Consider the following 12189-nt stretch of genomic DNA (forward strand, 5'->3'; position numbering starts at 1 on the left):
ATTATATTGCTAATTGTGCTTCTCGTAGATTTATAGTAAATATGCTCTTGGTTTATAAGTACCTAACCTAAACGAAAGCCAGCTAACTACCAGTCACTACAATGGAGTTGCCTCACCAACGCACCAACGTTGAGACAATCTGGATCCTCCGCGTCTATGAGCACATAGAAACTATATGAAAAGGAAGAAACACGATGAAGAAGGACTCGCAACTGAGCCAAGCACAATTTTGACAGAATAACTGTTGAATTTGTGCACTCCTGAAACATAATCGAATCCAGCCCTTGTACTCTTTTGCTTCAGAATAGGCGCTTTAAGACCATTTCCCTCTTACAAGCTATGCTTCAGAAAATTAATAACGACTTCGCAGATAAAAGGTGGAATCTTCTAATTTGCTAAAACCCCTCATTTCCTCTCTGCGGTGGTGACGACACACATTACTGTCATAAATGAGTGAATTCACATTCACACTACAGATCCATGCAGCAGTCTGTTACTGCTTACCACTAGCTTTGCTATGGCTACTAAATTATGACAAATGAATGAAAATTGCGAAAATCTGTGAAAAAAATTTCCCAATGATCAAAATCCAAAAATCTCTTGTTTATAGCAGCAAAGAAACTATGCAAAAAGAATTCAGGAAGATTAAACCGAATGTTACTATTGCATTTTACTTTGAATATTCGAAGTATTTGTGTTAGAGACCGCACCATGATAAACCAGAATATCGAGAACAGTACAACTGGTTTATTTTTTATGATAACGCACAAGATTATCTTTGTCGGAAACATTTTATAGCCAATAACTATACTTGTATTTTGTGACACTTTATGCATTGACCTGTTTTTCATTTTCATAAATCAACGTTTATAAGTTGTTAATATGATGTTATGCAGACATAAAGTGCAGCAATTCTACATTAACAAAAAGGAATGTGTGTACACAACGGACAGAATGTGACTACTGCATTTTACGTGGATCTCCTGTAGATGAATAATGTAGAGAAGAAATAGTAGGTGAAGTATTTTATATATTTGTTTTGTTTGCAACTCTAGCATGAATTACTTAGCGGTCAGATGAGCATGGACTTTATTTAGAATAGCAATCTTAGATCTAGATTTACAAAAAAAAAAAAAAAAAAAAAAAAAATTAGTGTAACTACAGGTGTTGTTGATCTCGATGTGGTCAATAATACCTGCTAGGTATAATCTAGGTAATAGGTAGGCCAATAATCTAGGTAATCATCTTAATGGGAAAATAAAATGTATCGCGTAGTAGGTAGCACGTGTTTATAATATCCACTAGAAAGCTCAAAATTTCGCTTTGTTTTATCTGTAACAAACTGATAAGCAGACAGTTTGGCAGTATATATATATGTATGTATGTATGTATGTATGTATAGTACAGTATTATATATATAAGCAATCATCTTTGGGCTTAAGCAAATCTGAAAGAAGCCTCCTTGCTTCGTTTTTAGTCCAAATGTCAATTCACGGCGAAAAAAAAAAAAAAAAAAAAAAAAAAAAAAAAAAATTGGCATTACATTATATCTTGTTATCGTTAGGAGGATTCTTTTCTTAAAAAAATTGTTGAAAGCTAACACATCCCCTATACGAGTTTCCTTGTACTATCGCTTAAGAAAAGATTAGCTATCATTTTTGTATGAAAAATTATCAAGGTACTTGATTTAACATTGCTTGCTGTTTGAAATATTTATCTTCGAACATATTAGAAAGAAATTGTCCTTTTATTTTAATCGGTGAAGATTAAAAGTACAAAAAATCTTAACTATTTGTTTAGTTTATCGTCTGCAATTTAATTTTCCACTTGTTGAACTTCGATGTATGTACTCGTATAAATATAGAATTGATAGAAAGGGACGGGTAACACATTGTGTTTGATAAACTGCAAATAATAATAATACATTAGAAAATTCTACTTTGTTTTGACATCCATTGCGCCTCGATTTCCTAATATGCAGAGAGCTTTTTATTCAACATTTGGCTGCATATGACTGATGTTGCGTAAACTGGGGCACATACTAAGTTTATTTTATATTTATTTTAACAGTCAAGTTTTATTTTATTGCTTTCATTTCCTTAACATAGCATTTTTTTAACACTTCTCGAGTGAATTGTTAATAATTTTTAAATAACTGAAAGAGGAACGTCCAGAACAAACATAAAATCTTCAGAAAAAATAGGTAAGTAAACCAGCTGTAGCCAGTACATATGGCATACGATCTTCCATTTTTTCTTCCAATTATCATAATATAAAAATTATCAATATAACAAAATAAGCACGTTTAAAAATACATTTATGAATAATATTATTTTAACATTTAATGATAGTAAGATCTTTTTATATGTAACTGTTGTTTAAATTGAGGCTACTATGAAAATAATGTATAACTGAAAATTTACAATGAATAAACTGAGAGTCCCTTAAGAAGCGCACTGTAGAAATAAAGTTCTTTATTGGCAGTTTAAAAAAGCAAATGATGGCAAAAGTATAAGAGAAGAGACTTGCAAAATCCAGAACACAATATTGTTAAACCATTTATTGAGCTTAAACTACCAATACCGGCAGCTTGATTTAAGACACAACAAAACTCGTTTTTCGTACAGGTTGATTCTAGTTTCTGCTTCATGGAATGCAAGTTTAGAAGTAGGTTTCGACTTTTTTTCTTTATACTTTTCATTTAGCCTTCTTCAAATATACATTTTCCCATCCGAACAAAAGGTATTAAATTTGTATTCGTACGAAAATAAAACTAGCCTCCAAACTGAGTCTCTTTGCAAAGTTCAGTCAACTGATCAAACAACTGATCTCGTTTACGAACGGTTATTTACAAGCAATACATTAGTTAAAAATAACTATTATTGTTCTTGGATTAATTTTTTTCTAAAATGTATTTCTACTCCCTCAGTTAATTGGGAAGCACTTAATTTACTTTTCGTACACTTAGGATTGTACTTCTGGATCTGTAAAAATTTTCGGTTTGCTTGGTTTTGAGGATTTTTTAGATGGTGTTTCTTGTCTTAAATCACATTGCGTCATGTATTGTTGAATGACTTCGTTTTTGCAATTCCTTCTATTGACAATCCATTTTTAAAATATATTACTATAAACTCATCATATGAAACAAATTTCCAGTCATTTGTCCAAATTGCTTTTCCATTTTTAATTATCAAAAAGAAAATTAGCAAGCAGAGAACAAATTAAACTAATAGCTCAATAATGACAGTAAGAATTTCATAAAAACTTTTTAATATTTGCATTTTAAATGAAAACATTCACTTAATTATAAAGTGTCCGACTTTTATTTTGAGACGAATTTTCATTTTTTTGTAAGTTTAAAAACTGTTTAAAAATTAGAGGCGACTAATTTTCCTTTTCGTTTATAATAAACCAGTTATAATTTATAATAAACCATATATATGATTTACAGACGATATTTTATATTTTATTTATATTTTATATTTATATTTTATTAAAATATTGATATTTGACTCTTACTTTAAACCACTCAACACTTTTAAACACTCTTACTTTGAGTCGTACATCACTTTTGAAAAATAGTTACCATAACCGGTGTTTGAATCCCAGCCAATGAACTTCCTGCATGGGCATTTTCATGGTTTTCCATGTGCATCTTTTTATATATAAGCAGTTTCATTTAGGAAATCCTTCATGAAGGCATTCATGCACTTGGGCAGAATAACACTCGTAAGATTTACCATACTCATTTGCCCAAACCATCTAAATTACTACAAAAATGAAATAAGAAAGAAAAGGTTTCGCTTGGGAATCAAGCAAAGGCCCAGATTAGCTCCAATTCGTGCAAAATGTTGATCATGTAAATATAATCCTGATCATTCAGGTAAAATGTTTGCTTCAGAAAGAGGCGATACATTATTTTCTGTGTCCTATTAAGGGTAAATGAAAAGTGTTTCTTGGCAGTCTTCTAGATTCTATTCTGCGAACCACCTTTCATTGTTTTACATGTATAGTGCTGTTTTTCTGTTTGCATTTAAATAGATTTGCCTTGCATCTTCAATTGGTACATGATCTAGCTTTAAATGAGTAGCTCTTGGAAAGTTTATCTTCGTTATTTGTAATTTTAATAGCATTATTTTTATCTAATGATTCATATTTACCAACCATAAGGCAAAGAGCATCTATATATGAAAGAGCATCTATAGCATTAGGCGGCATTTACCACCTTTATTGACACTCAAGGAAATTTATATTTGAAATATTCACCATCACTGGTACTACATGTTGTAATCCAGCTTATTCTTACTAAAATTTTATCCCCTATTTGAAATATTGTTAGGCAGTGAAAATGACGTTTTGAACTAACCGCTTTTGAAATTTCATTCCAAAAGTTGCGGTTTACATTTTTGCATACTCTTGTGCCCTCGGCATTGCTACGATTTTACTAAATTGTATTCAAACTTCTCTGTTTACTTGGTATTTCTAGCACATTGTTTTTCTTTTTCAACTTTGTAAATTGTTTCGGAGGAAATTTTTTTAAACCTTTTTTGAGATTCAGTTATTTAGATTACAGTAAAGCGCCCGAGGACAATCTGCTTTAGGGAACGGATGCCTTCCTAGGAATCAAATTACACCATGTTACATTGATTTCTTATCATTGATTTTATAAAGAAATAAATTTGCACCGCTCTCGCAGATTTCAAACAGAGAAGCGAAATTTTCGAACTGTTATACATCCACATACTTCCTAACTTTGTAGTTAATTAGAGTAGAGAATTTTTTGGAAAGAATTTTACGACAGAAATTTTTATATCTTATTCATTATTTTCACTCACTGTCGGCAAAACATTCGATATTCATGCAAACGCGCGATTGCTTTGAGCGTATTCTGAGGCTACAGAAGGCAAAGAATCAGGAACTAGTTCAGATGATGGGCGTTTCTAAACCATCAATCCTTCGAAGTTTTCGCAATTATCATCCCGGAAATATCACATTGGCACAACTTTAAGCGGACTCGCATGGGCTGAGAGCTTCTGACCAAATAATCAAACGTACTTTATTACCTTACATTTTAAAGATAATCTTGGATTTACACTAATGTTATTACGCAGGTATACATTACATTAATATTATTGCTTTGGCATAAAGATATTTGCTTGTAGTTAGTTACATTAGTTAAAATGTGGAGTTATATTCTTAAAGCAATTTTATTAAGGTATTTTCTCTCACCTTTCCGCATGCCTTCGTGGAGTAATTGGAACATACTCGATGAGTATTCGAGAGGTCCAGGGTTCGCATCCCGGCGAGAATAGTGCACACTTTTCCCATCTCGATCTTAAAAAAAAGTTCTCACTCTACAATATACTTAAATTAAAAGCCTAATAGATTATTTACGTTTTTATCCTTAATTTCAAATGAAATGCATTACTTAATATTGATAATCCAATATATTTGTACTATTGAAACGCAGCAGGATATACTTATAACCTAAGAAATGTTCTTTTAAACAACTGTGTTATTAACAATGTGTTTGTTCCAGGCATACACGTTAACGGCTATTGGTCCATTTAGATGTATCTGGCTGGATGTAGTATAAGTAATCAAAAATCAGTTCATCAAAGTCTCCTCTTTATCCGCGCCCACCAGCGGCCGAGAGGTAAAGACGCTGAACACTGGTAGTTCGGTCTGAGGTTCGAATCCCGCGAACGGGCTGGCTGCATGGGCGTTTTCGTGGTTTTCCCCATGTGTAACGTGTATACGAGCCAGTTTCCCTTAGAAAGTCCTCCACGAAAGGCATCCCTCCCTTTAGGCAGATAGCCCTCGTGTGCTTTGCCATAATTAAATACACCAACACACCAACACCTCTTTATCCGCACTGCAATGATCTTCAGACCAAATCGGAATAGGTAGCAAAACCTGAGTATGCTGTAAGGTGCTGACTGCATCAGTGCAGAGTTAGTTCTCAGGAGTTTGGTGCCTACGAATACTATAAATGAGTTCTCTTCACTCTAGTTTTCTTGTTATTTTAGAGAAGGTAGGGATACGTAATCTATTTGAGGTGTCAGAGAGGTAGAGGAATATCTTGTCAAAAAACTTAAGTGGAGTAAGCCACTCTCTTGTCGATTTCGTAAGCTTTGGCGAAAAACGTTAACAGAAAATTATCTAAACGTTTCTTTGGAAAGTGAATCTAGTCTATAATCTTTAGTTTATGGAGGAATTCCACCACTTTCCACCAATTTAAAGGGGGAAATGAATTCCACCATCATAATGGTTTCACCATAAGGCAAAAGTTTCGGTTTGAAATTGGAAAGAGATATACTAGCATTCAGTTTACAAAATAACATTCAATTTACGCAAGAAACTATCAACCTTACTACTAGTTTCATTGTCAGGAAAAGTCGGTTTGAAGACATTGAAAATCGAATAGTGTTATGCAAAAGGAATTTTATTTAGAAAAGTAACGATTTAGTAACTGTAACTGAGTTCTTCTGTAGCTTTTAACATTTTATTTACTCTTTTCGAGACAGAAAAATTTCTGATTACAAATGCTTCTAAAATGTTTAGTGGAAAGTTCTTACCTACCCTTGTTTCCACTGAAATAGCATTCGGATGTGATCAGACATTTCTGATGTATGCAAAATATTTCTGACTCACTGTAAATAAAGTTAAAACGCAACATAGTTTTTCTGTCCTTTATTGATTTAAAATACAAATGAGAAACCGATGGCTCCGCGAACTCGAAATAAAGGAGCAACGTTCCCGCGGTTTTCTGGTAGAGAGAACAGCTGACTACTGAATTATTGAACTACATCTCCGCAAGTTCTTTTGGTTCGAATATCTTGAATCATAGTCACACTGTTTCAAACTATAAATTCTAAAGAAACTCAAATCCATTATTTTTCAAATATAATCATACAATTATTTATCGTTACGTGTATTAACAAATAAGTTTGGAGACTAATTTTAAAATGCTTCCGCCGAACATTATGGCATCTATACTAAACATAGTGTTTTTGATAAACCCTCCAAGTTCTTCCCTTGAGTTGTACCTAGCAGAAGTTTTACGAGCGAAGCGTATAGCGTTGGTATAGCGACAGTGCATAGGAAGCGAAGACCTCTTTGATGCCATATTAATAGCACTAATAGTCATATTAATAGCCATTAATGATTTTGTCTTTCTCCACGTTCTTTTCTCTTCCTTCCTTAATATTTCTTAAACTTATAGTTCCATTTTATTATTTTTTTTGGTTTGTACGATTGACTTTGATTGGCAAAGATTTAAAAAGTCTTTATTTATAACTTGAACGTATAATACAATTTATGGGATTTTTGTGGTATCGCGGCCACTGTTGTGAAAAAAAATCGCCACCTCCGCGATTAATCGCCGACTGAAAAACATCTATTTCAATATTAAGTACAGATAGCGTTAACTACTCTAATAAACAAGTGTTTACACATATTTTTAAATGTTTCTCGGCAATTTAATGGACGGAAGTGCTTTATAAAAGTTATTACATTGCAACGCTTTCAAAAATGGTAGCTGCGTACCATAGATCCAAATATGTATACAATCTTCTTTTCCCTGCTATTTTTAACGTTGCATCTCAAAATGTTTTCTCATTGATAAATACACGTGTATTTTGTGGTAATTTTTGCATACTATGTTGCAAGAAAATGACTTTTCGTGAAAGAATAACATGTATGAGCCAAAATCACTTTAATCACATCTAGCAGATATTAAGCGGAGTAGTGTAACCTTTTTGAAACCAGACCAAACGAGAACCTTACTGAAGCCACAATGATAGCAATTCCAGGAACTAAATCGAAGAAATAAGTAAGAAACTGTAAGAGGGAATAAATGTAAATGTAATCTTGTTACGTTTTTTACATTTCTATATAAAGTTTTTGGTATTTCCATGCATTGTTTGCTTGATATTTTCCCAAGAAGCCGATTTAACACAAAAATACCAATTTGATAGTAAACATTTTAAGTTATAAACAAATGCGAGAGACTTTACGTCAACCTTAAAGCTCATCAACGACCGTAAGAAATATAAATACAGATATGGATAGTAAATTTAGTGACGGCTTGAAAGGTACGATTCAACAGAAATGAAAGAAAAAAAGTTCTTGAAAGATCTTGATTTTAACTTCTCGAAAACAAAATAAATTCAACCGGTTTCCTTAAGCCAGTTTCGATTTCATGTCACGCTAAAGTGACGTAACAATTGTAACAACGACTTTCTCTGCTCACTCATTTTTTATCAGACACATCACCAGAATACAAATTTGAAACTGCTTATTTATTTTTTTCCCCTTTTTCTACAGTATAAATTATCCAGATTTTGAAGACTGAAACTGAGGTCAGTAAATTCAGAACTACGAAATGGTAAATGTATTTAAAACACGTTCCATATTACCATCAATGATTTCACTCTAATTTAATTTACAGCTGCAACAGCGAAATTAAAACAAACAGAGAACTCTTATTTTACTGAATCTTCTTTTATCTTTCCTACAAAATATATCTTAAATTCGATGCAATTTAACTATTAATTATTAAGTATTCATGATTATTATTATTCATAATTAAGTATTCATGATTATTATTATTCATAATTAAGTATTCATGATTATTATTATTCATAATTAAGTATTCATGATTATTATTATTCATAATTAAGTATTCATGATTATTATTATTCATAATTAAGTATTCATGATTAAACTCTCCTTTGTAATTCCAGAATAAGTTTAGTAAAACCATGGGTTGAAAATCAGCAAATCTTAGTTTGCATAATTTCGAAATCTGCGAAACTTTAGTAAAGGGGCGTTTTTTGGAAGAAATTCTATATTCACATTACTGAGATTTACGAATTTCAGCCAGAAGTACTCTTTCAATATAAATGAAACTGCACTACCTACTTAAACTTGCATTAAATATTTAGAATGTTTTTAATGCATCGGAACTTAAGCGGAAGTGTCAAGCGGAAAACTTTATTAGCACAGAAATACTTAAGATAAATTAAATACTTAAGATAAAGCTCATCATTAGCTAAATGGATAAGATTGTAAAAAATAGTATTTCAAATTGGATTAAAATTCCGACAAGCAGTTTGATGCATAGAACCTTTCGTGCTTTTTCCCATGGTGTAACGTGAATAAGGAGCCGAGTTCCCTAAAAAGTCCTTAAAAAAGCATTCATCTCTTTGGTATAGTCTGGTTTATTTGATTAGGGCAAAGTACGTGAGGGCTATCTGCCTAAGGAAACATATGCTTTCGTGGAGGATTTTCTTAAGGAAACTAGGTCGTATTCAGTTTATACACGGGGACAACCAAGAAAACTCCCGTGTGCCAACCCGTTAGCCTAGAATCAAAACCCAGGTCGAACTACCGGTATTCTGCAATTGCACTACTATGTCACTGGTGGCTATCCTTCCTTTTAGGCGCAAAGTCTTAGTGTGCCGTGAAACAATTAAATATAATAATGGAATACACAGTGTTAAAAAAAAGAAGCAGTCGATTGAAACATAATTGTGGTACAACGATTGGAATTTGATTGTGTTATATCGTACTAACTCAACCAGTTTTATAGCATTAATATATAAATATTAGAATTGAACTTCATAGACGGTGTTTTTCAGGGACGTAGTGACAATAATACAGAATGGCGCAATGTGTATTATGATTTGCCGAAACAAAATCTCTCCTTTACTCTTCATAAATTTATTAGAGGTTACAAAAAGACATTTAAAGGTGGATTTGCAGGTTAGATTTAAATGCCGAAATTTAAAGTCATAGAAAGTGTTCAGTGTTTCAAAAATTATGATTGCCTATCGATACTGACTGAATATTTGTAAAAATGTTAGAGAAATGTTCTTAGGAGTTCAATAAATTTAGAAAGAACTTCCGGAAGAGAACTTCATTCACCAGAGTTGAAAATTTTTTGAGGAACTGAAGAAGCCGTGGCATAGAAATCATATTGAGGTTTTTTTAATTTACGCTAAGCAGAGTGGGATTTTGTATTACAAATCTTTGTATTTAGTTTGTAGCTAAAATACATTTCCACGTTGCTTCGTTGTTGTGTTAAGAACTTGTGTAATCATAAAGATGTTCTCGAGCATATTGCGTTTATTAAAGAATGTGGATTACTTAAAAGAACAGAATACATTTAGCAGACTGTCCTTATGATGAAAAAGAAAAACTAAATTCGTATTTAGAAATCTTTGCATTTTGCATTTAATCATTTATTGCGTATTTCTAAACTTTACTCATCTTTAACTTTAGATAATGAACCATTTGCTAGAGTGAGCCTTAATTTCCAGTAATCTGAAAAAGTACTTCACTGAAGGAAACTCCAGTTTTAACCAAAAGGTATTAATATTAGATTTTAAGAATTTAATTAAAAAATTTGACACTTTACTTTTGAAAATTGCTTTAGTTATCTGTAAAATATTTGTTTCTACACCGGGAATGGCAACGGGAGATCTCCATCTGAAGATGAATTCTTATTCACTACCCAAAAGAAACGATATTAAAGAATTCTGATAACTGGGAAGAAATAAATAAAATAATTGCAAATGAAACCCTAGAATGATAATACAGTCCTCCTACCGTGAAACTTAACACTGTAAAATATTATTCTTAATTTAATGTCTCATCAGGTTCTATTTTATTACACTCATAAAACTCCAAGCTGGACATCACGCTATGTTTCCAGTGTAATAAAAGGTCTTATTTGAAGTATATTTACGTACAGCTATATAATTTCTATAAATTTATAACTGTCTAATTTATTTAGACAGCTATGCAGAATATACTGAATATATATATTTGTTTAGAGTTTTCATAAGATGAGACTAATCCTCCTGATCTGAATACGACGTGGATTAGATATGTGAATTCACTGTGGCCAAGACAGAAAGGATTTCTGCTGTCGTTGGTCAAGACTTTTGGTAACATTATAGGTAAAAGTTACCTAGCTGCGCGTCAATTTTAATAGGGAACATTCCAAGGGAGGGACGAATCCAAAAGTCTTTTGCCACTCTTTTCCTACCACTTACCTCTTGAGATCCTATTTCGCATTCAAATGAATTTGGACCTGTATTCCGATTTACGCAAGTAACGGAATTCTGCATCTGTTATACATTTCACTTTGTAGCGAAACTTTATTATAAGTATTAGAAATTATTATTAATTTAATATAATCTTCTGTATACTTCTGTTATACTTTTCAGTTTGTGTAACCGTCAGACTGATGCGTTAATAAATAAATTTTATTTTAAATCTTTGAGTTGTGATGCCTTTCATTAGAAGACAGCAAGGATGATAAGTCATCTGACAGTTTCTTTGGTTATTTTTAGGTGATTTGACATTTTGAAACAGTTGAAAAACATTATAGTCTTCGTGGAGGACTTAAGGGAAACTGGCTCGTATTCTCCTTTAACCATCGGGGAAACCTCTAAACGTCCCTTGCAGATAGTTAATTCTTAGGGATATGAACTATATCAGACAAGCAAAATTCAGCGATCTCATCCATCGGCCGTTAATAAGCATAATGGTTAGCTCACTAGTGGTTGAATCGTTGAAGTAATGAAACACTCTAATTCGTCTGGAATTCTGTTATGACCACTGAACAGTCAGACTGCACAAGGATTCCATGATTTTCTGCTTACGTGAACACTGGATGGTCCATAAAAAAGTAACCCACCAACAATACAGGTGTGACGAGTTCGTAGCCTCTGTCGGCTGACTGTCCTTTTGTCGGACGACCTGGTGTCGCCAAATGAAGCAACGCTTCAACATTTTCTTTTCACTCAGGATCAGGCTCACCTGATGGTCATTATTATTGCTGGAGACGAGATACTTTTTCATGAGCCATACTGTAGACATACGGACCAGTTTCCTTTATGAAGTGTTTCACGACGACATTTTCCACCTTTAGGCAGCTAGCGCCTTCGCTATAACTAAATAATCCAATTCATACATGAGACTGCTTTAAAGCTTCAAATTTTCGCGAGGACTATAAATTTTAAAATTCACAAACTTATGAGAAGTAGTATGTCGTTTGGGATTGGAACGCAGAGCCTTCTTTCCAAGAACATGTGATCTACGACGAATTTTATAATATTATTAATATATCATATCGAAGTGCCCGTCAAATGCTTTTAATTAAACTAACTTTAATGA

At 32.6% G+C, this 12189-nt stretch overlaps 1 protein-coding gene across 2 annotated transcripts in view; it reads left to right on the plus strand.

Annotated features, from left to right (window-relative positions):
- Positions 1 to 12189, plus strand: part of LOC118195841 (uncharacterized) — a 69852-nt gene that overhangs the window by 11969 nt on the left and 45694 nt on the right. Inside the window, exon 2 of one of the 2 annotated variants that reach the window (XM_085816653.1) lies at positions 10288 to 10374. The exons of the other annotated variant lie outside the window; for it this stretch is intronic. The gene's annotated coding sequence lies outside the window, so the exon portion shown is untranslated. The remainder of the gene's footprint in view (positions 1 to 10287; positions 10375 to 12189) is intronic. 2 annotated transcript variants of the gene reach the window in all.

This window comes from Stegodyphus dumicola, chromosome 5, assembly GCF_044657685.1.
Source record: "Stegodyphus dumicola isolate Sdum_Otavi_A_Nest chromosome 5, ASM4465768v1".
NCBI classification, from domain to species: domain Eukaryota; kingdom Metazoa; phylum Arthropoda; class Arachnida; order Araneae; family Eresidae; genus Stegodyphus; species Stegodyphus dumicola.